The following is a 24,748-nucleotide window of genomic DNA, read 5'->3' on the forward strand; positions in this document are numbered from 1 at the left end:
GAATATACATGCATAGGCAGGGAAATGTACTTCATGGCTCAATCGGTGTCCTCTCCCGCTCTAATTCCTGTGATTCCATGCACCATTACTATCATTCATATCGTTTCAATAGGGTGTTAGTTGCTTTGCAGGCATGTCTGAAGGCAGAATCCTTGCCCTGAGATCTACTATCTAGGTAGACAAAGTGCAAACGAGGGATGGGGCAATGACAACGCAGTCTGAAAAATGGCCTAGTTAAACAATTTCTTCTTTGTCCCACAATTTTTTGTATCCTTTTCAATCTGTTGAATGTAGTGAGTGTGACTTTTCCAGTCACCCAAGAGGTAACACTACTCTGTGGAGAGGGCTGAGCTTGGAAGGGGTTGGACACACGACCTACCTACAGATGTGTTGCATATCCAGTACTTGTCCCTTGTATGGTATTCAGAGCTGGGATGTTTTACTACTGTGTGTTTGTACAATGCCTCACGCCATGGGCCCTCCTTCTTGGGAACTACTATAATAAATATGATAATGATAGTGTACTATTGAAGATATCCCTTGCACTGTGTGTGGTTACCTCTTTCAAGATGGTGCCACTTGGTAGTTTGGATTATCTAAATATTTTAAAAATATTTAGATAATCCTCCAAAAAGGTAGATCCTAAGCCAAACCTTTCTGAGTCTTTTGGGGATTTGACATCTCCGTCCATCCCTAAGTCCTACCTCTACCGGCCCAAGCCCAGATCTTCCACCATCCCAGTCACTTCACATAACCTCTGTTTCTTCATATGTAAAAGCAGGATGAACAATCCCCTAACTCACAAGGGCATTGTGGGTGGAAAATCCCTTTGAGGCAGAGAAGAATTAATTTCATTGAATGGAGGAAGGATGATCCTGTGATTAAGGCATTGCCCATCTGGGTACAATTCTCAAGCTTCCTGTGGCCTTGGCCAAGTACTTAACCTCTTTGTGCCTCAGTTCCCCCTCTGACATTAAGGAGTCAATTATACTTCCTTTGTCCCATCCATTGTTTGTCTTTTCTATGTAGACTGTAAGAGGGACTGTTTTCTACTATGTTTTTGTACAGCACCTAGCGCAGTGGGCCCCCAATCTCCACTGGGGCCTGTCAGTGTCACTGCAATGCAGGTAATAAATAGTAATAATACTTTCCTACTTCACAAGGTTGTTGTGACACTGAATTCAGTATGTTTGCAAGTATCTCTGATCCTGTCTTCACGCGGCTTTTGATGGACAGAATAACCTCTCTTTCCTAGTCTCCAAAACCACCAGCCTGGCTTTCAATAGATCTTAAGCACATGCCTGTTCTGTGATACACACAATACACAAGTCAAAGATACTCACTCTCTGAGAGCAATCTTATACTTATAAATATATGTTCAGAGAAAAGAAATCTTAATCGAAGTCCCATAATGTGCCTCAGTATCTATGTAACATTATTACCACAACCTTCATCCTTTGTTCCCACCACTCCCTGCTGTATGCCACGACCACTCACTGTGTCACGCCTACAGTGTAGCTTGTAAGTGCTTTCAGGCAGGGACAGTGTCATTCTTTGTCCTCTGAAGTGCCTGGCTATCTTTGGGACGTATACAATAAGCAATAACCATTCATCATAATATAACGATGCTAGTAAAACACATTGAGATCTTTGGATGGGAGATGTTAACTGTTGACAATAGATGTCTGACTGCCAGTCCTGCAAGGTTTGGTCCTTCTTTCTTAGGACCACCAGCAATATAGATCCTGAGAGCCAAAATAAGTCCTTGGGGACACCTCTGCAGCCTTGTTGTCTTCCTTGACTTTGCACTGGTGTGACTGATTGAAAATTAGTAAATCAGAAGGCATACGATCCAGCTCACTCTCTCTGGGATGTATTGACTTTGCAGGGTGAAGCGGACTGAAATGCAGTGAAATCGGACTTTTGTCATGTAGTGGGCAGATGCGACTGAACTCACGCAGGGAGCAGATCTGCTGCACATGAAGGTGTCTTTTCCATATAGACACTTTTCAGAGCAGAACTGGACTTTAGGGTAACTTTTTTTCTAAGCGCATTATAATTGCAGTAGTGCAAAAGAACCCCAGTTGCGAACCAGGATCCTGTACCAGCACTGTACAAACACAGCATAGTTAATGGACTTAGTGAGTTGTATTTGCAGGTGCTAAAGATAAGCAAGAGAAAATATTTTGCTCTAGATAAAGGTCCACATTTTCAAAATCAGGCACCTAAATAAGTCTCCTCATTTTCAGAGGTGACAAGCACCAGCAGCTCCCATTGAATTAATAGGAACTGTCTGGCTGAGGTACTTGTAGGGTTCGCATTATCTGAGGGGTTTATAATCTTTTAATGGATTTATCTGCACAATATCCTAGAGAGTTAAGGCAGTACTGTTATCCCTGCTGTGCAGATGGGAAACTGAGGCACTGAGAGACTCATAAATTCATAGATATTTAGGTCAGAAGGGACTATTATGATCATCTAGTCTGACCTCCTGCACAACGCAGGCCACAGAATCTCACCCACCACTCCTACAAAAAAAAAACCCTCACACCTATATCTGTGCTATTGAAGTCCTCAAATCGTAGTTTAAAGACTTCAAGGAGCAGAGAATCCTCCAGCAAGTGACCCGTGCCCCATGCTACAGAGGAAGGCGAAAAACCTCCAGGGCCTAACTGACTTGCCTAACTGACTCACACAGGAGGTCTGTGGCAGAGGAGGGAGTTGAACCTGGGTGTCCCAGGCTAACTCCCTAACCACTGGACCATCTGTCCTCTCATCTGCAGGTGATCAGCTCCTTTGAAAATCAAGCCGCTTAGGTGACAAATATGGATGTAGGTACCTAAATTTAGGCACGTGAGTTTAAATGTGTTAGCCTAAGCACTTTAATGGTTAGGCAGTTGGTGTGCTGTGACGACTGGATCAGCCTGAAGGCAGTTCCCCCAGCTGCCTATCCTTTAAAATGCTTTGGTTAAAATGTTCAAAGTCATGTGCCTAACATTAGGCACCTCCATCCATATTCCACTCTATGCTACAGCCACTCATCTCACTGCTGCCTTAAAACCCAATCTGTTTGTCACACCCACCTAGTGACTCTCATCTTAAACTGAGATTGTAAATTCATGTGGGCAGGGGCTGACTTTCTGTTCTGTGTTTGTACACCGCCTAGCACCAGGGGGTCCTGGCCTCCAGGCACTTCTGTGAAAACAAGAAATAATCATTATAATTATTGTTGATTTGGCGATGTTCCTATCTGGGTGGTTCAGACTTCAAACACACACAAAAAACCCCACCCCCGATAGATGCTTTTACAATGAGAATGGATACAAGTTGCACCTGTAGCTACTGGCATAAGGGAGTGTGTATGTGGATCACATTACTGCAGTAACAGCACTTCACAGTCGTTCGTGTATTTATCCTCACAACCCCCCTGTGAGGGAGGGCAGTGCTTTTATCCCCATTTTGAACTGGGGCACAGGGAGGCTAAATGACTTGCCCAAGGTCACACAGGAAGCCTGTGATGGCGAAGAGAATTGAACCTACATCTTGCAAGTCCCCGGCTAGTCCTTTAGCCACTAGGCCGTTCTTCCTCTCTAATGAGGGCTCCCCTTATCAAATGCTAGAATTAACCAGTATGAATTGCTGCTTTGCTCCTCTGTGAAATTACCCTGCATCACCAGTGTGCAGTGGGGGAATGGGAACAGTCTCTGACAGGCTGCTACCACCAGCTGCATTACTCATCATAGATGCCCACTGAGAGAGGGAGTGTCACAGGCTGGCTCGCCCCTTAAGCACTGGAGGGCTGGGGCAAGCCAGCCCAGATCACAGAATGAGCCCCACCTGAGAGGAGTCCCCGGAAAAATCGTGGAGCAGGTCCTCAAGGAATCAATCCTGAAGCACTTACATGAGAGGAAAGTGATCAGGAACAGTCAGCATGGATTCACCAAGGGAAGGTCATGCCTGACTAATCTAATCGCCTTCTATGATGAGATTACTGGTTCTGTGGATGAAGGGAAAGCAGTGGATATATTGTTTCTTGACTTTAGCAAAGCTTTTGACACGGTCTCCCACAGTATTCTTGTCAGCAAGTTAAAGAAGTATGGGCTGGATGAAGGCACTATAAGGTGGGTAGAAAGTTGGCTAGATTGTCGGGCTCAACGGGTAGTGATCAATGGCTCCATGTCTAGTTGGCAGCCGGTATCAAGTGGAGTGCCCCAAGGGTCGGTCCTGGGGCCGGTTTTGTTCAATATCTTCATAAATGATCTGGAGGATGGTGTGGATTGCACTCTCAGCAAATTTGTGGATGATACTAAACTAGGAGGAGTGGTAGATACGCTGAAGGGCAGGGATAGCATACAGAGGGACCTAGACAAATTGGAGGATTGGGCCAAAATAAATCTGATAAGGTTCAACAAAAGTGCAGGGTCCTGCACTTAGGACGGAAGTACCCAATGCACCGCTACAGACTAGGGACTGAATGGCTAGGCAGCAGTTCTGTGGAAAAGGACCTAGGGGTGACAGTGGACGAGAAGCTGGATATGAGTCAACAGTGTGCCCTTGTTGCCAAGAAGGCCAATGGCATTTTGGGATGTATAAGTAGGGGCATAGCCAGCAGATCGAGGGACGTGATCGTTCCCCTCTATTCGACATTGGTGAGGCCTCATCTGGAGTACTGTGTCCAGTTTTGGGCCCCACACTACAAGAAGGATGTGGATAAATTGGAGAGAGTCCAGCGAAGGGCAACAAAAATGATTAGGGGTCTGGAACACATGACTTATGAGGAGAGGCTGAGGGAACTGGGATTGTTTAGTCTGCGGAAGAGAAGAATGAGGGGGGATTTGATAGCTGCTTTCAACTACTTGAGAGGTGGTTCCAAAGAGGATGGTTCTAGACTATTCTCAGTGGTAGAAGAAGACAGGACAAGGAGTAATGGTCTCAAGTTGCAGTGGGGGAGGTTTAGGTTGGATATTAGGAAAAACTTTTTCATTAGGAAGGTGGTGAAACACTGGAATGCGTTACCTAGGGAGGTGGTAGAATCTCCTTCCTTAGAAGTTTTTAAGGTCAGGCTTGACAAAGTCCTGGCTGGGATGATTTAATTGGGGATTGGTCCTACTTTGAGCAGGGGGTTGGACTAGATGACCTCCTGAGGTCCCTTCCAACCCTGATATTCTATGATTCTATGAGTCAGGAGATTCCAGTAGGGAAGCTGCAGAGAAAGGGAAAAGTCTTGGAATCTGTGGCAATGTCTGCCGGGCCCTGACTCAGCAGAGGGGAAAGCACCCATAGGGAAGGCCTGTGGAGAAGGACAGACTCCAGCTGGGAGGCAGATAAAGAAGATTGTCAGGGAGGAGGGCCTATGCCCAACTGAATCTGGGAGGAGGACTGTGTGAGTTTGTGTTGTGTTTTGAAAGACTTTGTGTTATTCTGGATTATTAGCGGACAGACACTGAATTGGGGTTGGGCCCTGAGGAATGAATAAATTGGGCCTCCAGCTGGGGAATGTTTAATTTCCTTCCAACTGTGTGGAGTTTGTTTAAGGAGCCCTGAAGAAGGAGAAAATGGAGTCAAGGCATGGCAGAGACAACCCTAGCCATGAGGGGGTGCTCTGGGAGTGGTTGTCTCTACTACTGGGGGGAATGGGCAGAGCCTTGCCTCCAGCTCTGTCCCATAATGCTAGTGCAGCTGAGTTGCAATGGGAGAGAAGTAACCTGCTCTAGGTATGGGCCAGTAGCAGATTATTTCTGGCTAGGAGCAAGATGGGAACTGTTTCCCTAAATTTAAGGGGTGTACATCCCCCAGAATGTAATCAAGCCAATTGCAACCATATTATGTGCATTTAGCCACCATAAATTAATAAAGTAAAACACCACATAGTATAGGGTTAATTTAAAAGCAGGCTTTTAGAGGCAAAATTTATTCCTGACATTGCTGAAAGTAAAACAGTTAAGTTATCACTGCTGTGGGTTCTGAAACCACTGGGTAACAGGAACCAGGGGACAAACTATGTCTGAGGCACAGATCTGTCCCTGGGTGGCGTTGCAATGCTCCATCCCTTGTTCGTGTTTCCTGGTAAACTCAAAATCTGTCCCTTGCAGGGTGTGCAAGCCCCTTGGGGGCACGGACTGTCCTTCGTTACATGTTTGTACAGCTCCCTTCAGAATGAGACCCTGAGGGCGGTCATACAGAGTAATCTGGATCGCTTGGTAAAATGGGCCCATTCACACCAAATGTTTATATACAGCCGAATGCAAGGTCATGTACCTAGAAACCAGGAATGAGGCCACACCTCCAGAATGGGGGACTGTTTGCCAGAAAGCAGTGACTCTGAGAAGGCTTTAGGGATCACAGTGGGCAAACAACTCAATTTGAGCTCCCAAGGCGACACTGTTGCAAAAAGGGCCAGGGAGGGCCCTTGGATGTATTAACAGGGGAGTAGTGAACGAGACTAGGGAGGTGATTTCACCTCTGTGTACGGCATTCCGGAGACTGATGCTAGAATAGTGAATCCTGCTCTGATGCCCAAATTTTAAAAGGATGTTGAATCATGTCTTGAAAAATTGCAGAGGGTGCAGTAAAGAGACACGTCCGTGTCGCTAAAAGTCAGGCTGTGTAAACGCTGCTTGTTGGCACTTTTGCCGAGAGCGCTCCTGCCGACAATGAGCCATTTACACTGCCACTTGCTGCGGCAAAACTTTTGTCTTTCGGGAGAGGGGCTTTTTTAAGCACCTGTGAACGACAAAAGTTTTGTCGTTCAATTGGCAGTGTAGACAAAGCCTTAAAGAGCTCAATCTGTTTAGGTTATCAAAACAAACAAAACAATGTGGGGATTGTCTACACTTGAACCCTACAGTGCCAGTTCTGCAGCTGGGCCACTGTCACACTTCAGTGTAGATAGTACTTATCTCAGTAGGAGGCAGGGGTGAAAGTAAAATGCAGATCTTACTGGTACGGGGCTGCTCTGCCCCCTGCCCCCGAAGGGGCGTGGCCTCGGGCAGAAGGGGTGGGGCTGAGGGGTCAGCATCCCCCAGCCAGTCCATCTGTGCTCCCTGGCCCGCGCCGCCTGGGCCTCCAGCAGCGATTTAAAGGGCCTGGGGCACCAGCCGGCAGAGCTGCAGCAGCGGCAGCGGCAGCCGGAGCCCCAGGCCCTTTTAAATCGCGGCCCTGGGGGCAGCTACTTCTTTTGCCCCCCCACCGTCAGCGGCTGGGGTGTGGGCAAAAGGGGCAGCAATATTAAAGCGCTGCCGTGCCCTTTTTGCGCCCTCCATCAGCGGCCCTGCCGGGTCATCGCTGCCCCTTTTGTGCCCCCCTCATTGGCAACCCTGCTGTTAGGGACCCGGCAGGGCCACCAATCGGGGGTGCAAAAGGGGCAGCGATGTTAAAGCGCTGCTATGGCAGCATTTAAAGTCAGCAGTACGGGCCGGTACTGGTGGCTACCTTTTACTGCTACGCTGTACCAGCCCGTACCCCCTTACTTTCACCCCTGATAGGAGGGGTTCTCTGTAGGTAATCCACCTCCCCAGGTAATCCACCTCCCCTAGAACCTAGGGCTGTCTACACCTGGAGTTAGCTCAGCTTAATTATATCGCTCAGTGGTGTGGGTTGACCTGACTATAGTGTAAATCAGGCCTGAGAGCTGACTTGATTAGTGTGTCAGTATCTTCCTCGGGAGGAAAAACTGGATACTAAAGACCTCTTTAATCTAGCAGAAAGAGGCTTAACAAGAACCAATGCCTGGAAGCTGAAGCTAGACAAATTCAAATTAGAAATAAGGCACACTTTTTAACAGTGAGCGTGATCATCCGTTGGAACAAACTACCAAGGGAAGGGAAGGATTTTCCATCTCTTGGTGTCTTCAAATCAAGGCTTCCTTTCTGGAAGGTATGGTTTAGTCAAACGTAAGTTACTGGGCTCTATGGAAGGGTAACAGGGTGAATTTTACTGACCTGTGATGTGCAGCAGATCAGACTACAGTCCCTTCAAGGGCCATTGTTATGCTTCCTGAACCTAATCCTGTTCCTATTAAAGTCAAGGGCAAAACTCATCGTTGACTTGGTGTAGATCAGGCTCCTTATACATACAGTAGAACCTCAGAGTTACAAACACCAGAGTTACAAACTGACCAATCAACCGCACCCCTCAGTTGGAACTGGAAGTACACACTGAGCCCTGGTCTACACTAGGAGTTGAGGTCGAATTTAGCAGCGTTAAATCGATTTAACCCTGCACCCGTCCACATGATGAAGCCCTTTTTTTCTGACTTAAAGGGCTCTTAAAATCGATTTCCTTACTGCACCCCCGACAAGGGAATTAGCGCTGAAATCGGCCTTGCTGGGTCGAATTTGGGGTACTGTTTACACAATTAGATGGTATTGGCATCTGGGACCTATCCCAGAGTGCTCCGTTGTGACTGCTCTGGACAGCACTCTCAACTCAGATGCACTGGCCAGGTAGACAGGAAAAGGCCCGCGAACTTTTTAATTTCAATTTCCTGTTTGGCCAGCGTGGCAAGCTGCAGGTGACCATGTAGAGCTCATCAGCAGAGGTGACAATGATGGAGTCCCAGAATTGCAAAAGAGCTCCAGCATGGACTGAACGGGAGGTACGGGATCTGATCGCTGCATGGGGAGAGGAATCCGTGCTATCAGAACTCCGTTCCAGTTTTCGAAATGTCAAAACATTTGTCAAAATCTCCCAGGGCATGAAGGACAGAGGCCATAACAGGGACCCGAAGCAGTGCCGCGTGAAACTTAAGGAGCTGAGGCAAGCCTACCAGAAAACCAGAGAGGCAAACGGCTGCTCCGGGTCAGAGCCCCAAACGTATCGCTTCTATGATGAGCTGCATGCCATTTTAGGGGGTTCAGCCACCACTACCCCAGCCGTGTTGTTTGACTCCTTCAGTGGAGATGGAGGCAACACGGAAGCAGGTTTTGGGGACGAGGAAGATGATAGCTCACAGCAAGCAAGCAGAGAAACTGGTTTTCCCGACAGCCACAAACTGTTTCTCACCCTGGACCTGGAGCCAGTACCCCCAGAACCCACCCAAGGCTGCCTCCCGGACCTGCCAGGTGGAGAAGGGACCTCTGGTGAGTGTACCTTTTAAAATACTATACATGGTTTAAAAGCAAGCACGTTTAATGATTAATTTGCCATGGCATTCGTAGCTCTCCTGGATGTACTCCAAAAGCCTTTGCAAAAGGTTTCTGGGGAGGGCAGCCTTATTCCGTCCACCATGGTAGGACTCTTTACCACTCCAGGCCAGTAACACGTACTCGGGAATCATTGTAGAACAAACCATTGCAGTGTATGTTTGCTGGCGTTCAAACAACATCCGTTCTTTATCTCTCCGTGTTATCCTCAGGAGAGTGATATCATTCATGGTCACCTGGTTGAAATAGGGTACTTTTCTTAAGGGGACATTCAGAGATGCCCATTCCTGCTGGGCTGTTTGCCTGCGGCTGAACAGAAATGTTCCCTGCTGTTAGCCACGGGGAGGGGTTAGCCACGGGGAGGGGGGAGGCAAAATGCGACCTTGGAACGAAAGCACATGTGCTATGTATATAATGTTAACAGCAAGGTTTACCATGAAAGAGTGTACCCATTGTTCTATAAAATGTGTCTTTTAAAATACCACTGTCCCTTTTTTTTTTCTCCACCAGCTGCATGTGTTTCAAGGATCACAGGATCTTCTCCTTCCCAGAGGCTAGCGAAGATTAGAAGGTGAAAAAAACGCACTCGTGATGAAATGTTCTCTGAGCTCATGCTGTCCTCCCACACTGACAGAGCACAGACGAATGCGTGGAGGCAAACAATGTCAGAGTGCAGGAAAGCACAAAATGACCGGGAGGAGAGGTGGCGGACTGAAGAGAGGGCTGAAGCTGAAAGGTGGCGGAAGCGTGATGAGAGGAGGCAGGATTCAATGCTGAGGCTGCTGGAGGATCAAACTAATATGCTCCAGTGTATGGTTGAGTTGCAGGAAAGGCAGCAGGAGCACAGACCACCGCTACAGCCCCTGTGTAACCAACCACCCTCCTCCCCAAGTTCCATAGCCTCCTCACCCAGATGCCCAAGAACGCGGTGGGGGGGGGGGCCTCTGGCCACCCAGCCACTCCACCCCAGAGGATTGCCCAAGCAACAGAAGGCTGGCATTCAATAAGTTTTAAAGTTTTAAACTTTTAAAGTGCTGTGTGGCCTTGTCCTTCCCTCCTCCACCACCCTTCCTGGTGCTTCTCTCTTCCACCACCCCTCCTGGGCCACCTTGGTAGTTATCCCCCTATTTGTGTGATGAATTAATAAAGAATGCATGAATGTGTGAAGCAACAATGACTTTATTGCCTCTGCAAGTGGTGATTGAAGGGAGGAGGAGGGGGTGGTTAGCTTACAGGGAAGTAGAGTGAACCAAGGGGCAGGGGTTTTCATGAAGGAGAAACAAACAGAACTTTTACACCGTAGCCTGGCCAGTCATGAAACTGGTTTTCAAAGCTTCTCTGATGCGCACTGCGCCCTCCTGTGCTCTTCTAACCGCCCTGGTGTCTGGCTGTGTGTAACCAGCAGCCAGGCGATTTCCCTCAACCTCCCACCCCGCCATAAACATCTCCCCCTTACTCTCACAGATATTGTGGAGCGCACAGCAAGCAGTAATAACAGTGGGAATATTGGTTTTGCTGAGGTCTAACCGAGTCAGTAATCTGCGCCAGCGCACTTTTAAACATCCAAATGCACATTCTACCACCATTCTGCACTTGCTCAGCCTGTAGTTGAACAGCTCCTGACTACTGTCCAGGGTGCCTGTGTATGGCTTCATGAGCCATGGCATTAAGGGGTAGGCTGGGTCCCCAAGGATAACTATAGGCATTTCAACATCCCCAACGGTTATTTTCTGGTCTGGGAATAAAGTCCCTTCCTGCAGCTTTTGAAACAGACCAGAGTTCCTGAAGATGTGAGCATCATTTACCTTTCCCAGCCATCCCATGCTGATGTTGGTGAAACGTCCCTTGTGATCCACCAGTGCTTGCAGCACTATTGAAAAGTACCCCTTGCGGTTTATGTACTCACCGGCTTGGTGCTCCGCTGCCAAGATAGGGATATGGGTTCCGTCTATGGCCCCACCACAGTTAGGGAATCCCATTGCAGCAAAGCCATCCACTATGACCTGCACATTTCCCAGGGTCACTACCCTTGATATCAGCAGATCTTTGATTGCGTGGGCTACTTGCATCACAGCAGCCCCCACAGTAGATTTGCCCACTCCAAATTGATTCCCGACTGACCGGTAGCTGTCTGGCGTTGCAAGCTTCCACAGGGCTATCGCCACTCGCTTCTCAACTGTGAGGGCTGCTCTCATCTTGGTATTCTTGTGCCTCAGGGCAGGGGAAAGCAAGTCACAAAGTTCCATGAAAGTGCCCTTACGCATGCAAAAGTTTCGCAGCCACTGGGAATCGTCCCAGACCCACAACACTATGCGGTCCCACTAGTCTGTGCTTGTTTCCCGAGCCCAGAATCGGCATTCCACTGCATGAACCTGCCCCATTAGCACCATGATGCCCACATTGCCAGGGCCCGTGCTTTGAGAGAAGTCTGTGTCCATGTCCTCATCACTCTCGTCACTGCGCTGATGTCGCCTACTCGCCCGGTATCGCTTTGCCAGGTTCTGGTGCTGCATATGCTGCTGGATAATGCGTGTGGTGTTTAATGTGCTCCTAACTGCCAAAGTGAGCTGAGCGGCCTCCATGCTTGCCGTGGTGTGGTGTCTGCACAGAAAAAAGGCGCGGAACGATTGTCTGCCGTTGCCCTGATGGAGGGAGGGGCGACTGATGACATGGCTTACAGGGTTGGCTTACAGGGAATTAAAATCAACAAAGGGGGTGGCTTTTCAAGAAACAGAATGGCCCCCTCAAGGATAGAACTCAAAACCTCAAGGATAGAACTCAAAACTGGGTTTAGCAGGCCATTGATTTCACAGAGGGAGGGAGGAGAAAATGAATACAAAACAAATCTGGTCTATTTCTTGTTTTGAGCCACTTCATCTATCTTTATACATCTTGCTGGCAGCAGACTGTGCAGTACGACCACTAGCGACCATCATCTCCTGGGTGCCCGGCAGAAGACGGTGCAGTATGACTGCTGGCCACCATCTTCTGCTGGCTGCTGATTAAAAGACAGTGCACTGCCGGTAGGACTCAATCGCCATGAGACGAAACTTAAAAGGGAAATGACCTGGCTGAGTCACTCCCATGTTTGCCCAGGTGCCCCTGACCTCATCGAGGTAGGTTAAAAGAGCACCCAGGACTACACTGACGATGGCTACCAGTCATACTGCACTGTCTGCTGCCAAAAGGCAATGAGCTGCTGCTGTGTAGCAATGCAGTACCACGTCTGCCAGCACCCAGGAGACATACGGTGACGGTGAGCTGAGCGGGCTCCATGCTTGCCGTGGTATGGCGTCTGCACAGGTAACTCAAGAAGAAAGGTGCAAAACGATTGTCTGCCGTTGCTTTCACGGAGGGAGGGAGGGAGGGAAGGGGGGGCCTGACGATATGTACCCAGAACGACCCGCGACAATGTTTTAGCCCCATCAGGCACTGGGTTTTCTACCCAGAATTCAAATGGGCGGTGGAGACTGCGGGAACTGTGGGATAGTTACCCATAGTGCAATGCTCCGGAAGTCGACGGTTGCCTCGGTACTGTGGACGCACTCCGCCGACTACATGCACTTAGAGCATTTGTGTGGGGACACACACAATCGACTGTATAAAAAGGCTTTCTACAAAACTGACTTCTATAAATTCAGCCTAATTTCGTAGTGTAGACATACCCTCAGGCAGCAGCAGAGACCAAAAAAAAAAAAAAAAGAAGCAAATACAATATAGTACTGTGTTAAAGGTAAACTACTAAAACAATAAAAGGGAAAGCGGCATTTTTCTTCTGCATAGTAAAGTTTCAAAGCTGTATTTTAAGTCAATGTTCAGCTGTAAACTTTTGAAAGAACCACTGTAATGTTTTGTTCAGCGTTACAGACATTGCAGAGTTACGAACAACCTCCATTCCCGAGGTTTCCTAATGTAGTTTTTCAGGTAAACACTAAAATACATTGGAAACCCTCTAACCACAGCCCAGTCTCTCCTTTTGAGGATACTGGGTGAGTGTGATAATGTGCAGAGAGCATCAGTGTATTTAATCTCTCTCTGCTAGACTGTTTTGGGGGTATATCTAAGATGGTGAATATGCTAATTGACCATTCACAGCTTGTTAGGTCACCAAGAATGCCATCCAAAGGATGTTCTGTATGCTGTGCTATATTAAATACAATTACACTTTTAATGAATGCCCTTGTATGAAAATGCAACTCCTCCTTAAGATAATCGGATTCTTCAAATTCATTTTTAGATGAGAAATTAGTTGAAACTTGAAGCCTCAGGAGAGAAGAATAGAATTTGTGCTTAGAATTAAAGACTGGAATTCCTCCTAACCAGTGGTTAATTAGCATGTGCTCCTGAGCATTAGCTTGCTGGAGTGATTCCAGAAGCAGTATGGCCTGTCAGGTGATTGTTCTCCATCTGTCTTTCATGAACTGATTTCAGAGACTGCCAGCTGAGAGAGATTACAGTAGAAAACCCATGCTTTTCACACCCAATGTAGAGCTTTGTCCATGTTTCTTATGTTTTCTGTATTTGCACTACAGCCCTGTTGGTTTTTAATCGGTCATTATGTTTTAAGAACCAATAAGGTAAACATGCCCAGCTGTCACTCTCGAGTCTAACTCAGCTGAAGAGTCATTGGGGTAGCCTCCCGTTCTCCCCCCCAGCTGCAATATAAATGAGTGCTAGGAGCGCTGGGACAGTGAAGGTATCAAGAGGTTGACGCATGTACGTGACCACAAGTTGCAAGGAGATGGAGGATCAAACCAATGGAGAGTACATATATCAAAGGACTGATCACGCCTTGGTCCCAGGATATGTATTTTCAGCTGCAGACAGTTGAGAGGATTTAGTGCTGGTGAAAGACGCCAAGTTGTCAGCCTTAGAGACTAAAGGGCGGAGAACAGGTTCAGCATGGGCAGTGGCAGTGTGAGCTTCTCAGCATGGCCCTGCTAATGTGCCTCTGTCTTGACCTAGGGGTTGAGAGGATAGATACCAAGGCAAGAAGGTAGCGCTGTGATCAGCTCGTCTGACCTCCCATATAGCACAGGCCACAGAACTGTCCCAAAGTAATTCCTACAGCAGATCTTCTAGAAAAACATCCGATCTTGATTTCCAAATTGTCAGTGTTGGAGAATCTGCCAACAATTGGTAAATTGTTCCAACGGTTAATTACCCTCACTGTTAAAAAAATTTACCCCTTATTTCCAGTCTGAATTTGTCTAGCTTCAACTTCCAGTCATTGGATCATGTTATATCTTTGTCTGCTAGATTGAAGAGCCCATTATTAAATATTTGCTCCCCATGTAGATACTTATGGACTGTAATCACCACCTCTTAACCTTCTCTTTATTAAGCTAAATAGATTGAGCTCCTTGAGTCTATTGCTAGAAGGCAGGTTTCTAATCCTTTAATCACTTTCAGAGCTTTTCTCTGGTCCCTCTCCAATTTATCAGCATCCTTTCTGAATTGTGGACACCAGAACTGGACGCAGGATTCCAGCAGTTACACAAGTGCCAAATACAGAGGTGAAATAACCTCTCTGCTCCTACTCAAGATTCCCCTGTTTATGCATCCCAGGATGGCATTAGGTCTTTTGACCAGCATCACACCGGGAGCTCATGTTCAGCTGATTATCCACCACAACCCCCAAATCTTTTTCAGAGTCACTGCTTCCCAGGATAGAGTCCCACATCCAGTAAGTGTGGCCTACAATCTTTGTTCTGGATGTAGACATTTACATTTAGTCATATTAAAACACACATTGTTTGCTTGCACCCCATTTACCAAGGGACCCAGATCGCTCTGAATCAGTTCCCTGTCCTCTTTGTTACTTACCACTCCCCCAATTTTTATGTCATCTGCAGACTTTATAAGTGAAGAGTCTAGGTTTTCTTCTTGGTCGTTGATTAAACATGTTAAATAGAGTAGGGCCAAGAACTGATTCCTGCGGGACCCCACTAGAAACACACCCACTCGATGACAACTCCCTATTTACAAATACATTTTGAGACCTATCAGTTAGCCAGTTTTTAATCTATTTAATGTGTGCCAGGTTAAGTTCATACTGTTCTAGTTTTTTAATCAAAATGTTGTGTGGTACCAAGTTGGATGCCTTTATATACTTAGATTTCTTGAAGGTAATAGTGTTGACATAATCAACCAAACTTGTAATCTCATAAAAGGTATCAGTGTAGTTTGACAGGCTCTATTTTCCATAATGATTTGCATTAATTACACCCCCCTCCTTTCATCAGCTGCTCCATTATCTTGCCTGAGATCGATGTCAGGCTGACATATAGTAATCCAGCCCCAGTACTTGTTCACAGCCTGATCCCCATAGCCTTTCCGCTTGTGTGATCCTTTACACCTCTACAAACTGGAGTTTATAACACTACCTAGCCTCTGTACACCCACTTTGTCCGGCTGTAAATAACTGCACAAGGTGCAAGGCAATGCAGAATCAAGTCCTCACTCCTCAGCCTCCCTGTTTTATCCTGCCTACAAGAGGTGTGCAGGAGACACCTGTCCCAAAGGAACTATAACAAATCAGTGAGCTGAATATCTACTCGCCTACCACAGCGAACAATTGTCGTGATGATTACAAAACCTCTCTCTCTGTAGCTCACTGGCACTTCCTACTAAGCAGCACCTTGCCCTGTTGTCTGCCTCCAGGCCAATTATCAATGAATCTGGACATTTGTGCATCATTAGCACTCCAGCTACCTGGTAACATTCAAAAGTTGGTGAATGGAGCAGAGCTTGACTTTGTACTCTGCGTCCTTCCTGCTGGGGTGTGGCTGTGTAATTTGTACACCCCACCCCACTCTGCAGGAGTGGATCTGGCCTATTGGCTTCCTGTTTTGAATGCACACCAAGCTTTACCTGAGCCTCAGTCAATGTTTCTCTTCAGGAGCAATAAATCAGTGTCTGATTCTCCCCACTCCACACCAGGATTCTAGAAGAGTAGCGATGAGGAGGACGCTGCCAGGAGACGATCAGGGAAAGTGAGCTGGAATTTATGGAAAAACCTGGGCATATAGATGAATCTTACAGGGCTTCCGGAAGACAGCTGGGCTCTGTGGTCCTGGGCTCCATGGGTAGGAGGGGGCTGGAGCAAGTGGCATTATCAATGAACTGGGACAGGGCAACAACGGGCAAGGAGCCAGTACATAGGCATGGACTCTTCCCATGGATGGGTTTGTGTATTGACAAATCCCTTATCCATGTTGGGTTGCGCAGTGCAATCTCAATCCTTTCCCCACTCCCTCTCCCCCCTCCCCCAGGAAGCCCACAAGGGTTCCTGTCCCTCCCCACTCAGGTTTTCTCATTGTAGGAGGCACAGTCAGATCCTACATACATAAGCCAGCTGTCTCGCAGCACACTGAATAAGAGTGGGAGCAGCAGAATTTCTGGCCAAGGACAATGGGGATGGGGGCCACCAAATCTAGCAACAAGCACTATATGACATGCTGAGTGGACAGAATCGCTGTGTACGGTATCGTCTGAAAGGACATCACAGAGTGACCTGCATGGGACTCACTTTGCTTTGGAAGGGATGAAAGACTGAAGCAACTTTACTGATCTCTGAGCCTATGGATCTAGGAGTGTTCTGGAAACTGTGTTCCGAGCCTGTTGCTTATACCACGAAGGCTGTGTCTCTGTCGGCACTGTGCCAGACCCTTATCATGTAACAATAAGCATGGTGTGATGAGGCAAGATAATGCAAGCAATCTGACTGGTTAATGAGCTGGGCAATAATCATCCTATGTAGCACTTTTCATCTGTGAAACTTAGCCATTCTGTAAATGTGAGTATCATTATCCTCATTTTATGGATGGGGAAACTGAGGCACAGAAAGGTGAACTGACTTGTCACAGCAGGCCAGTGGCAGAGCCAGGACAGCACTGCCTCCCATCATAGCTCTCTTGAGCTGCTCTGTACACAACTGAAACTGGCCTGACCCATTACAAAAATGCCTCCAATTATGGATTTTTCCACTGTCCGTTCATATTTGTGATGATTTTGGCTGCAATCATTTCCTGAAGGCGGCTGGGATCCCTTAGCTGCTCTTAGAATGCCAGCTGCTCACAGCTGTTCATTAATGCCCAGGAAGTGCCCTGCATTAATGCTTAAGGAATGGCACAGTACCTATCTGCTGTTAACAAATCCAGCCCAGGATCCCTTAAAGCAGAATGAGTTGCATTTAAAGGACCAGATCTTCAGCCCCAAATATGGGCTGGCTGTTGGCAGCTGGATGCAACTGTTCCAGATCATGCAGTGGGCTGAACTGGGCCTTCCCGAATCCCAGAATTAGGGATGTGTAAGGTGTCCTATTCCACTCCATTGGCTCTTATGCCAAGTGCTACAAACCTGAAAATTGGGCCTAAAATGTCTATGGATTTAAAGCTCTTACTGGTTTGAAAGACATCTCCTATGAGCATACTGGTATAACTGTTTAAAAAGCTTTTGAATGAGGAGAACCTTCATAAGGGCACTTACTGGACCTGGTCTGTGGCTTGGTCTATACTGGGGATTTCAGCCATAGTTAGCCAGGCATCAGTGCAAACTCCAAGTGTAGATAGGGACAACTAGTGCCCACTCTTTAAAAAGACTTTGACACATTGGAAAGGGCTCACTACAGAGCTATCACAAGGATTTGAGGTCAAGTGACCAAACAAGTGGAATAAGAACATAAGAGCAGCCATACTGGGTCAGACTAATGGGTATCCTGTCTTCCAACAGTGGCTTGTGCCGGATGCTTCAGAGGGAGTGAACAGAACAGGGCAATTTACAAAGTGATCCATCCCTGTCATTCAGTCCCAGCTTCTAGCAGACAGAGGTTTAGGGACACGAAGGCATGGGGTTGAGTCCCTGACCATCTTGGATAATAGCCACTGATGGACCTATCCTCCATGAACTCATTTAGTTCTTTTTTTATCCTAGTTATATTTTTCACCTTCACAACACCTTCTGGCAATGAGTTCCCCAGGTTGACTGTGCATTGTATGAAGAAGTGCTTCCTTATGCTTGTTTTAAACCTGCTGCCTATTAATTTCACCCCATGACCCATAGTTCATTTAACCCTTATTCACTTTCTCCACACCGTTCAGATTTTATAGACCTCTCTCATTTTCCCTTCTGTCGTGTCTTTTCCAAGCTGAACGGTCCCTGGCTTTTTAATCTCTCCTCATATGGAAGCTGTTCCATACTCATAATCATTTTTGTTGCCCTTCTCTGTACTTTTTCTTAGTTTATCAACATAAGGTTAAAAGGGGACTTGATCATGGTCTATAGAGGGAAAACATTTCTGGTAGTGGAGGGCTCTTTAATCTAGCAGACAAAAGTATAACAAAAGCCAGTTGCTAGAAGCTGAAACTAAACAAATTCAGACTAGAAATAAGGCACATATTTTTAACAGTAGGGGTAATTAACCACTGGGACAAATTACCTAGGAATTCTCTTTCACTTGAAGTCTTTAAATCCAGACTGGGTGTCTTTCTAGAAGACACACTTTAGCTGAACCAGAAATTATAGGTTTTGTGCAGGAGTTACTGGGTGAAATTTTGTGGCCTGTGTTATGTCGGAGGTCAGACTAGATGATCATAATGGTCCCTTCAGGCTTTTAAAATCTATGAATGTGAAAACCATGATTTATATAATTTGAGTTAATCTCAGTTTCAGACTCCACTAGTTCAAATGGCAGCTTTCTTTGTCTACACTAGGATTGTTAAACTTCATAGATTGCTACCGCCAATGGCTAAAATTGGTGCTGATCCCAGTGTAGACAAGACCTAAATCATGAGCTACTGAACTTCTTATTTCAGTCGTGTGATGATTGCTGTAGAAGCAAATGATTGTTTTAGGTATCCAGAGAAAATTATATTAGGACACCCACATACAACAGTATATGCCTTACTTTTTTAAGGCTAAATCCCCCACTGCTAGTTTCTGTATCCTTCTATAACATCGTGATCACAGCCAGTTGGAAAAGAAAACAAAATATTATTATTGTCTAAAACTTTCCTGGAAAATGTCTTTTTATTGAAAACTCAAACGCTGAAAAATTTCATCTGAAAACTGAAAGTTTCCATGAGGAAAATTGAAACAAAATGTTTGGTTTTGGGTCGGATTGCCTGGAATCAAAATAGTTTGGTTTGACAAACCAAATTGAAATGTTTTGTGTCAATTTCAGATTAAACTGTGTCTGCCTGTACTTCTTCAGTTCCTCATGGGAGTTGTAGTTCACGTGTTGCATGCCCCTGTTCTCCCTGATGGTCCAGGTTCCCTGGCCAGCCTACATCTCCCATGATGCACCATGATCTCCCCTCTTGTGGACCCATCTCAGTGTGTCATGTGAGTCATATGGCTGTGGTGCATCATGGGAGATGTAGTCTAACCAGTGAGCCCTGCCCATAAAGGAGAATGGGACATGAGGCTCCAAAACTACAACTTCCGTTAGGCACTGTGACGATCATCATCGGCGTATGCACAATGTGCCCAGCCATTTAATGGTGACTTCATCAGCTAGGTGGAGAGCCGGTAGCCCACCATCAAAGTAAGTCAGTGGGCACTCAGCAAGGAAATGCGACATAGTCTGAAGTTGACCGGGTCATTAGAAAAACTCCATTTAAAGAGACTGGCCACACAGCTGCCCTGTCCTGTTCCAAACCGGTTCAGCGATGACCACAGGTGCCTTGGCAAATCAAAACCTGGTGGACAGATGGTTGGGTCAGTGATGAGAGAGTGATTAATGACTGTTATTACTGACCACTTGTTGCGCCAACCAGATTCCACCATCATGTCCTGTGGTGGTATAAGTGACCACAAAGAGCATCTAGAAGACAGGCGAGCTGGTGGGTGGTAGAAGAGGTCTGCGTACAATGGCAAGTCACTATTTTCACAAATCTTAGCCACCAACTTGACAGAGGCCTTTCCATGGTGAATGAGGGGCGGAGCTATGGTACCAAGTATCAGTAGCCATGGCAACGGAGTTGCCCGTAAAGTTCTGGTAACAATATGCATAGCTTTGTTAAGCTCTACATTGACCAGCTTCGTGTGAGACGAGCAACACCAGGCAGGAGCACAGTACTCTGCTGTTGAATAACAGAGGGCAAGGGCTGATGATCTAAGTGTCTGGGCGCTTGCACCCCAGGTTGAACCGGCCAATTTTCTGAGCAGGTTGCTCTGAGTGCTGACTTTGGCTGCTGTCTTCCTCAAGTGGTTGTGGTACGTTAACGACCCACCTAATGTCACACCAAAGGAAAGATGGGTTTGGATTATGCTGCAGGCATTGGCCGTTGAGGAAAATGTTTAACTCGTGGCTTGCGCTTGCATTGTGCAGATGGAATACACTGGAAACGGTCAGCTGCAGGCACTATTGACTGCAATAGTCTGCCAGGAGCTTCTTTGTTCAAGACCATGTCAATTTCTGAGAAGGACTGAGCTTGGTCTCATCGGCATAGATAAACTTGCGTGAGAGTGTAGCTGGTAGGTCACTGACATACACACTGAATGGTATCGGCCTTGACCACCTTTATCAAAAACGGTTTTCAAAAAATCTAAAGATGGCAGCCATCTTCTTGGATTTGACTGCTGCCTGTGACACAGTTTGGCACAGAGGCCTTTTGTTTAAACTCTTTTGAGTTTCCCTGCATTGGGTGGTTGAAGTAGTAGAGCTCTTTATCCAAAACATAAGAACGGCCATACTGGGTCAGACCAAAGGTCCATCTAGCCCAGAATCCTGTCTTCCAACAGTGGCCAATGCCAGGTGCCCCAGAGGGAATGAACAGAACAGGTAATCATCAAGTGATCCATCCCTTGTCGCCCATTCCCAGGCTAGGGACACCATCCCTGCCCATCCTGGCTAATAGCCATTGATGGACCTATCCTCCATGAATTTATCTAGTTCTTTTTTGAACCCTGGTATAGTCTTGGCCTTCACAACATCCTCTGGCAAAGAGTTCCACAGGTTGACTGTGCGTTGTGTGAAAAAATACTTCCTTTTGTTTGTTTTAAACCTTCTGCCAATTAATTTCATTTGGTGACCCCAAGTTCTTGTGTTATGAGAAGGAGTAAATAACACTTCCTTATTTACTGTCTCCACACCAGTCATGATTTTATAGACCTTTATCATATCCCCCCTTAGTCGTCTCTTTTCCAAGCTGAAAAGTCCCAGTCTTACTAATCTCACCTCATATGGCAGCCGTTCCATAAAAAAACATGTGAGTACTTACACAATTCCCATCACAACAGTATCTGAACACCTAATTATTTCTATGTATTTATCCTCACAGTGCCTCTGTGAAGTAGGAAAATGCTATAATTATCATCATTTTACAGATGGCCTCAGGGACAAAGAGACCTACTGAAGATCACACAGGAAGTTTGTGGTGGAGCAAGGAATTGAACGCAGAACTCCCCTGCTATCACCCTACCACTAGACCATCCTTTCTTTCTGCAGGTGATTTAGAGTATACATGGGCAACTGCTGTAGCTCTTGGAAGTGTCAGCTCAGCCATCTCCCTCAAGGCCCTATGATGTCTCAGGAGGATATGGTTTAATGTCAAGCAGACCCAAAATAACATATTTCATCTTGATCAAAAATATCATGAAGAAATATTTTGACATTTCTGAATTAAAAGTTTTGGTTTTCAGCTGTTTGTTTTTACAACAAAAAGTCAACATTTTCTAAGAAAAGCAAAGAATTTTTGCAAAGTATTTTAAGCCAAAAATGCAAATTTCCACTGAAAAACTGTTTTAGTGGAAAACTTTCAAGCAGCCCTCACCTTGGCCTAAATTCTTTGGGCTCTATGGGATGGGATCGTCTTTCTTCTGCTGGTTTGGATCGCAGCTTGCACAACGGGGCCCCATTCAAATAAATAATAAATCATAATGTCTTTATTCAGTTATTCTTTGGCTAACTTTATAAGATTCAGTTTACAAATGTTCAAACGTTCTGCAAAAAAGATCAACAAAAAGAATCTGTTCTTATCACCCTAGGAGGCCAGCTTGTCTAATTCAGCAATGTGTCAGTATTAATGTGGATGTATTAGAGGATTATCTTTCGCTGTCTGGAACTAATGGTATAAAGCCATTAACTTTACAGTCCCATCTATTGTTTGTAAGTGCTCCCAAAGCCCACCTTTGAAGAGTTATATCTCTTAAGCCATCACATCATTCCTGAGATCAGGCTATGAGTGCGAGAATTTGTCAATCATTTCAATGCTCAATTTCTTTTCTATTTCAGGGCTACTAGTGGCAATTGCTGATGTGTTTACGTAGGAACCATGGTCATTCTACGCCAGGTAAGATAGTTGTTCCCTGTACTTTAGAGCTGCTCATTTTAAAATGTCACTTTGTTAGCTACAAAAGGCCTGTTTTGCGGTTGGGGTATTTTTAGCCTATTCTATCGCTTTATAAGGGATGGTCGAAAGATACACATCTTGTGCCCGTTAGCCTGAGTCCTTGATTGGCTTAGTGGAAATCATTGCATTGTATAGCCCAGATTAACTGGAAAGAGTTTTACCTCATGTAATGCACTACTTATATTTTCTTGTCCAGAGCCAAACAGGGATGCATGGTGAGAGCTGCTTGCAGATGTTTGATATGGACATTTTTTAAATAGCCGTTCTTCGAGGGATAATCCAGTCTATATTTGATCTTGATTTTCACTTAAGTTCTGCTTTAGCTGTGTATAATGGAACCATGGGTGTCTTTAAAAAGAATCAATGAAGTTCCTGAAACAGAGACTGTCAAAATCTGCTCTCATTTAGGACGTGGCCCTGAAAGTTGCCCTCTCACTTGGGCAAAGCACTGAAGCACGTGTTTAACTTTCAGCACAGCGTCACTCTGGCCCTGCCCCAGCAAATCATGTGCTCTGTCTGGCTCAGGAGCAGGATTCTCAGTGCCTTGCAGAATCAAGCCCTTATCCCGGTGGCCATGTGGAGTGACTCCAGTGAAGTCTTTTTACACCAGAGCAGAATCTGGCACGCTGGGCACTATTGACTAGGTATTTCTAAAATTGGCTTGTCGGGAACACCCAAGATCAAACGGAGCAGCAGACATATATCCAGCAGTCTTCAACTGAGCTGCCGAGAGCATCACCCATGAGATAAACAGACTGCGCCTCACTAGATTAGATAAGGGATTAATTTCCTTTTTCATCAGCATCAAACGCTGCAAACTTGCCTTTGACTGGTTTATTAGTGACGCTAAAGAAAATGACAGCGGAAATAAAAACAACACTGGGTGCTGATTTTAAAGAACAGCGCATTTCAGATCAGAATATCCCTGCTTCAGACTATAATGCTGAAAGCTTTTGTGGTCGTATATTGGTAGAAACACACATAGTCATTGTACAGAAGTAGTCAGACTGTATCAAAGTTTACTCTGAGGTCCATAGTGAGCCAGATCTTCAGCCCCATTCAGTCTGTCTGTGCTTCTCCAATGGTGCAAAGCAGATTTAAAGTGGCCTTAGAGTGGACTGAGGAATCCTCCTGTGGTGGCAGTTTAGGTTGGACATTAGGAAAAGCTTCCTGTCAGCGTGGTTAAGCAGTGGAATAAATTGCCTAGGGAGGCTGTAGAATCTCCGTCATTGGTAATTATTAAGAGCAGGTTAGACAAACACCTGTCAGGGATGGTCTAGATAATACTTAGTCCTGCCATGAGTGCAGGGGAATGGACTAGATGACCTTTCGAGGCCTACAATTATATGATTCTATGACCATTTAATAATTCAAATACCATCAGCCTATGGCAAACCTTACAAAATCTCTAGTGTATAAATATTTTTTAACAGTCCCACTGCCTGCTCTGGTATAAGCCTTTGTAAAGCTTCCGTTCATTTCAAGTGTTACTGTAAAGTAGCTAGAGATCAAAAAATAAGATTTAAAAAAAAAAAAAAAAAAAAAGGCCTGAAGTCCTTACTCAGTTATTATTCAGTCCTTCTTTAAGCAAATCTCTCCATGGGCAAGGAGTGGGTGCACTCCTTATGAAAACAAATTAGAGCTGGTTGAATGTTTTCTGTTGAAATATATTTTTATGAAAAATGACCTTTTTTAAAAAAAACTGACAGTTTTGTTTTGTTGAAAAAATTTCCATTTTTTTCAATGGAAAACAAAATCATTTAAACTTTGTTTTCAAAAATCTAACATTTCTCAGTTTAATTTTTTTCAAGAGAACCTCCACAAAATATGTGGAGAAACATTTTATTTACATTCTCTCTGAAGTTCTTGAAACCTAAACGTAACACTTGAGAACCACACAGTGTGTAATTGACTACAGACACAGGGAAACTTATTTTGATTTTTACTGTTTATTATAAGTGAAGTACAATAAAACCCACAAATAGTTTAAATCCTCTCCATTGTGATAAGCTAAAAGGGCATTGGTAACATGAGTATGCATCTTTATTGTTACATGTATGGGGCCAGATCCTCAACCTGATGTAAACTGGTGCAGCTCCACTGAAGTTAAGGGAAGTATGTCAGTTTACACCAGCTGAAGTTCTGGCCAATGGTTTACATCTGAAAAGTTTACATTTTAATATCTGGCTCTGAAGAGATGCAGGTTATGGCTGGTTGCTTATTGCCAGCAAGAATAAGTTGGGTGTGATC

General features: G+C 45.6%; 1 protein-coding gene across 1 annotated transcript in view; it reads left to right on the forward strand.

Annotated features, from left to right (window-relative positions):
• MYO7A (myosin VIIA) overlaps window positions 1-24,748 on the forward strand; it is a 183,785-nt gene that overhangs the window by 21,398 nt on the left and 137,639 nt on the right. The window contains exon 2 of the mRNA XM_074955335.1: window positions 22,381-22,438. The gene's annotated coding sequence lies outside the window, so the exon portion shown is untranslated. The remainder of the gene's footprint in view (window positions 1-22,380; window positions 22,439-24,748) is intronic.

Source organism: Natator depressus, chromosome 1, assembly GCF_965152275.1.
Source record: "Natator depressus isolate rNatDep1 chromosome 1, rNatDep2.hap1, whole genome shotgun sequence".
In the NCBI taxonomy this organism is placed as follows: Eukaryota; Metazoa; Chordata; order Testudines; family Cheloniidae; genus Natator; species Natator depressus.